Source organism: Triticum aestivum, chromosome 2B, assembly GCF_018294505.1.
Source record: "Triticum aestivum cultivar Chinese Spring chromosome 2B, IWGSC CS RefSeq v2.1, whole genome shotgun sequence".
Taxonomy (NCBI): domain Eukaryota; kingdom Viridiplantae; phylum Streptophyta; class Magnoliopsida; order Poales; family Poaceae; genus Triticum; species Triticum aestivum.
The window spans coordinates 475,367,199-475,373,673 of NC_057798.1; positions in this window are offsets into that span (position 1 = coordinate 475,367,199).

Consider the following 6,475-nt stretch of genomic DNA (forward strand, 5'->3'; position numbering starts at 1 on the left):
TCTTCAATCTTGTATCTTCATAGTCCAGGAGTCCGGCCAAAGGTCTTAGTCTGGCCAGCCGGACACCACCTAATCCAGGACTCCCTCAGTGATAGTCCGGAAGATAACACCCCTGGGCAAACACCAAAGCGACGGTGCAGACGCCGTTCCAAATCCGGCAACAGTAACAATATCACCAAGAGCGCCAGAAGAATGGATACTCCGGTCGACCCTGAAGGCAATAATGACCAAACAGAACCAGCGATGGAGCAGGACGAACCAGGTCATGCCGAACATGGTTTGGAGCATACGCCCGAAGAAAACGATCCAGAGGGACGGGTTCATCAAACCGGCCCAGGACAAGAAGACAGTCCGGACGACGACGCATTCATCGTTCCGGAAGAACGCGTGGAACGAGAGAACCTCCACAGAAAGCTTATGGCCACAGCAAGAAGTCTGAAGAAGCAGAAGCAATGGCTTAAGGCTGGATAGGAAACGCTCAACCGCAGATGGAACAAAGTGCTAGACACCGAAGAAAGATATGGCGACGATCACCATACAAAGAGCTACCCAAAACGCAAGCTACTGCCAGAATTCAACGACGAGGCCGTCCCACCAAAAAGTAACATGACCAGGAGACCAGAAGTACCACTTCATAACCGCAATAAATCAACTACCGAAGACGCCCACGATCTAGGTGAGCACCTGTATAATAAAGCTGGCGCAGCTAGGTCCATCTACGGATCTAAAGGACACACCCCGGCGGGGGACTCTGGTCATCAAAACAATTATGACAACCAAACACCAGTTCAGACTAAACACTGAACACAACAACAGCCCACGGCATGCCACGGAGCGTCCAGATACAGAGGGGCTTCTCACCCCCTGTGCTTTACTGATGAAGTACTGGACCATGAATTCTCACAGGGCTTTAAACCTGTGAACATAGAGGCATACGACGGAACGACAGACCCAGGGGTCTGGATCGAGGACTTTATCATGCACATACATATGGCTCATGGGGATAGACCTCCACGTCATCAAATACCTTCCCCTCAAACTGAAGGGACCAGCTCAGCACTGGTTGAAAATCCTCCCCGAAAATTCAATTGGGAGCTGGGAGGAACTAGAGGACGCTTTCAGGGCCAATTTTCAAGGGACTTATGTACGGCCTCCGGATGCTGACGATTTAAGTCACATAATCCAACAACCCGAAGAGTCCGCCCGCAAGCTTTGGAACAGATTCCTCACTAAGAAGAATCAAATCATTGACTGTCCGGATGTCGAAGCCTTAGCGGCATTCAAACACAACATCAATGACGAGTGGCTCACCAGACACCTCAGCCAAGAAAAGCCAAGGACAATGGCAGCCCTAACAAGCCTTATGACCTGCTTTTGCGCGGGAGAAGGCAGCTGGCTCGCCCGTAAAGGCACCAGCGACCCCAGCACATCCGAAATAAGGGATGGAAATGGGAAGCCACAGCGTAATAAAAATAAACGCCAAAACAAGGAAGAGAGACCGGAACACAACGGTTAATGCCGGATTCAGGGGCTCTCGACCTAATCAGCAAAATAAGCCATCTAAAGGCAGTAAAGAGGGACCGTCCGGACTGAATAGAGTCCTAGATAGATTGTGCCAAATCCACGGCACCCTTGACAAACCTGCAAACCACACGCACAGAGAGTGCTGGGTCTTCAAGCAGGCTGGCAAATTAAATGCCGAACACAAGGGAAGGGAAACACCAAGTGAGGATGAGGATGAACCTCGCCAGCCGAACACTGCGGGACAAAAAAAATTCCCGCCAGAGGTTAAAATAGTGAACATGATCCACGCGACTCGCACATCCTTGGGAAGGCACGAACGCGCCCATAAAGACGCACGCTATATAGAGCCCATCGTACCCACACCTAACTTTTGGATGTCTTGTTCGATCACTTTCAATCGCCTGGACGGCCAAACTAGTATTCGGCGCGAAGGATCAAACGCCTTGGTGCTTGACCCAATAATCGACGGATACCATCTCACTCATGTCCTCATGGACGACAGCAGCAGTCTCAATTTAATATTTGAGGACACTGTCCACACGATGGGGATAGACTCATCCAGAATCAGCAAGATTAACACCACCTTTGAAGGGGTGATACCAGGCGTTGAAGCCTACTGCAGGGGCTCGGTCATACTGGAGGTAACATTCGGCTCTCCAGGCAACTCCAAAAGCGAAGAAATAGTCTTCATCATCGCACCCTTCCAAAGCAGCTATCAAGCATTGCTTGGAAGAACGGCCTTCACCCGCTTCAACACATTGCCGCACTATGGCTACCTTACACTGAAGATGCCCGGTCCATGCGGCATCATCACCATTAGCGGAATAACAGAGCGCTTTTCGCGCGTAGAGGAATACGCGACGGCCCTAGCGGCCGGATTATAAGCGGCCTCTAACAAAAATATGACGGGCAGTTAAGACCAGGACACGGTTAGACGAGTCCAGCAGCCCATATCAAACTAGGGCACTTTATATGTAATCCTATAGTGGACATCAGCGGCTAATAATAAAGCCCCACACTTGGCTCAACCTTATTGGCAGGCCAGCATCTTACATTTTTTACTATACATCGCATACTTAGGTTGCACTCTCCTATGAGTTTCCCTTTTTCCGCAGAGAATGTTCGCGCGATAACCTTCCAGGATGCGGCACAACGGAGACAAAGGCGCAGACGTGCAGCAGGGCCCTGTTCAACAGGTTTCTTTTTAGATTAAGCCCCTGTGTAAACCTTTTCTATTGCCTATTGTTGTTTAACCATCCCTTGGGTTCCATACCCACATAGGATACTGCCGTTTTTGGCATTTCACCACGACAGATTAACGCACATACCTGGAAATACAGGGTTTATAATGAATGGGCATTCTTGAGCCCATCATCTGTTATAAAGTCTGAATACCTTCGGGAGTGTTCGGCGTCACGAGTTTGGCATTATATGCATCAGCTTCGAATCATGTCTTTGGTCAAATGTTGTGTTTGCCCGGCTCCTGGGTTTGTCGCCTTACGTTCCGTTATAATCGGCTAAGGTGGCCAAAGGAGAACTACTGCGATTGTGCCCTGGTTATTCCGGATGAGCACCTCAGTAGAGAAAGCCGAAAACTGACTATCATGATACAGCGAGAGACTGGTCAATCACTCGACGACTCACCGGAATCTCTAGGATTCTACCGCATTAACGAAGGGCCATTTCCCGGCCAGGTACATACGCGCCCGTATTCGGATGCACGCGAAGGTACCAGGGGCTACATAGTAGCCCCAAAGTTAGAATCCCATGGCTAAGCGAAAGTGTTACAACTATATAGTCCGGCTGCCTAGTTCGACGTGCGATCACCTCCTTGCTGGACCAAGATGTTCGATAAAGAGTGATTAAGCACATTTTTTCGTGAACACCCCCGCATTGTATGCGTGGGGGCTGAAGCCAACGACTGCTATCTTTCTGATTACCCATATATATATATATAAACGGCCGCACAGGGGACACAATCATATTTTCAGACAAACATTATAAATATAACCTTCCAATCAAAATAAACATTGTTTTTACAATGATTTGAATCATCACTCGAATAGGGGATTCTTCGGGAACTGTGCTTCTATCAGGCGGGCACCCTCTATGACCCGCGCCAAGTAGTGCCCGGCCGGATATTGGCCCCCCACCGGACCTGAGACACTATCATAGTGGCATCCATATCCGTCCAATACGCTTTAACACGGGCAAGGGCCATCCGCGCACCCTCTATGCATGCTGACCTCCTCATGGCATCGATCCGAGGCACGGCCCCAAGGAACTGTTGCACCAAACCAAAGTAGTTGTCCGGCTTAGGCCCCTTCGACCAAAGATGGTCTATTACAGACCGCATTGCAAGACCGGACAACCTGTGAAGCTCCGCTACAACAGCCATCTTATCACTTAACGGCAGCGGGCGAGTGGGAGCATTGAACTGCGACCAAAAAAGCTTCTCCACCTCCCTCTCACCCTGATTTTGAAGAACTCCACAGCATCAGCCGTACTCTTTGCCAGGTCCGTGTAGGCGTCCACCGAACTCCAGCGTCCATCCAGGGGAGCGTACTTCGGATCGAAGAACTTCGTCCGCAGCAAATAGGAGCCTCCAGCCGTGATTTTACCGGCCTGTTGAAGCTCCTCCCGCGCACCTCTAAGCTCGGTCCGTATTTCCTTTGTGGCATTAAGTGCCTTGCTCAGGTCAGCCGATTTATCCTCATGCTCCTTTTTTTAGGAGCTCATGCCGGTCAGCGGCATTTTTTAACTCGATAGCCATTTCGACTATCTTTTCCTCGCTTCGGCGATGGGCAGCCTGTTCGGCTCTCAATTCCTCGGCCGCCTTTAGGGCAGCCGCATTGCTCACCCGAACCTGTTCCTTGGCTAGAGCAAGTTCCGCCCTCAGGGCCTCCACGGCAGCAGCACCATCTGCAGTCCGAACATATTACATTACTATGTGCCACCTTAAATATTTCCCTATGCAGGAAAGACAGGACACATACCTTGTGATTTATCCAGCCGCTCATTCATCAGAGTGATATCGGCATCAATCGACCCAATTTGCCTCGTCAGTTCGGCAACTTCAATGGATGGGCCGGCAGCCGGACCCACAGGTATCTGCACATATTTACAACGTAAATCTTTGGTTTATGATCCCCCGTTTGCCGCCTAAGGCGGGCAACCAGAGTCTCAGGGGCTACTACCTATATGGAGCACACCTAGCGCGTGCCTCACAATTTAAGAAATAACGGATTCTCCATTACATACCTCAAAGCCTCTGAGCAGGCTTGTGAATGTTTCATTCAAACCGCTCGTAGCGGATGAAATCTTCTTAAGCACTATGCTCATTAATGAGCGGTGCTCCTCTGAGAGCGCAGCTCGCTCCAGCAAGCCCGTCAGTACGTCCGGTCGGACATCGAACTGCGCCGGACTCTTCCGATCGCCCCTCGTTGTAGCCAAGTGCTCCGGGTGCAGGGCGGCTGACGAATTGACTGCTAGCTTTGGCAGATCCGCACTACTCCGTGACGACACCTCGGTGTCGCCTGCTTCATGAGTTGGAGAAGGGGGTGGGGTTTCGCTCTCCATCATCTCCGGAGGAACCCTGTTGAGAGGAGCTGCTGGCCGGACTGCAAAAGTTTGAATCATGGTTACTGACCGAGAGGAAACATAGTACCTTCGGATCGTAGATTGTCTTACGGCTCGGTGGAGGGATGGCCCATTGGAGGGAATGGTGCGGTGAGGGTGCTCGTTAGGGCAAGGGCCCCTGGGGATGTCTTTTTCCCTAATTTGGGCATCTCCGCCTCCAAATCTTCGGAGGCGGCCCTCTTCTTCCCGCGCGGGGAAGAGGCCTTAACCTCTCCTCCCTGACTATCCTCCTTGGGGGAGGTAACAATTCCCCCGGTTTGGATGCGTAGCGTGTGGGGTTCAGATTCTTCATCTCTCCCCTTGTCTTTCCCCGAGGGCATCCTGCTGAGTACTCGGTCAAGCATCTTCGCCATGGTGGGAGCGGGCGAGCCTTCGGGAAGTGGCGCCGAACACCTGATTCTCTCCGCCTTGCTGAGCCATTCCTGGACGCGGATGATTTTCAGAATAAACAATCATGACAAATACAAAACGGGGTGTCCGGAATCAAGGCTACTTACCCGAGTGTTTAGGCGATTATAGCTTAGGCCCACATCCTCGGTGGTGTCCGGACACATTACTTTCCGTCCGAAGAATAATTTGCACATCTCTTCAAGCTTCAGGCTAAAGAAGTGCTTGACGGTCCGCGGACCCTACGGATTAAACTCCCACATCCGGAGAGGCCGGCGTTGGCACGGCAACATCCGCTGGATCAACATCACTTGCATTATGCTGACAAGATTAATGTCCCTTGCAAGAAGCTCCCGGATGAGATTCTGCAATACTGGTATGTCACCAGCGGGTCCCCAATTCCGCCCTACGTCTATCCAGTACACCGACTGAGACGGAGGGCCCGAGCGACACTCAGGGGCAGCCACCCACTTTGTGCCTCTAGGAGCCATGACATAAAACCACCTCCGTTGCCATACATCGGATACTTCTGGGAAATAACCCTCTGGCCACGGGGCATCGGCGTTTCTTCTTATTAAGGCACCTCCGCACTCCACATGTCGCCCCTCGATCATCTTCGGCGTCACATTGAAGGTCTTGAGCCATAAGCCGATGTGCGGACTGACGTGGAGAAAAGCCTCACACACGATAATGAACGACCAGATATGGAGGATAGCATCCGGAGCCAGATCATGAAAATCCAACCCGTAATAGAACATGAGCCCCCTCACGAAGGGATCAAGGGTGAAACCCAAACCGCGGAGGAAGTGTGGGACGAAAACGACATGCTCATTGGGCTCCGGCGTAGGGATGACCTGCACTAGAGCAGGAAGCATGTTTTCGATATTTGTGGTCAAGTATCCGACCTCCCTAAGCTTTGCAATGT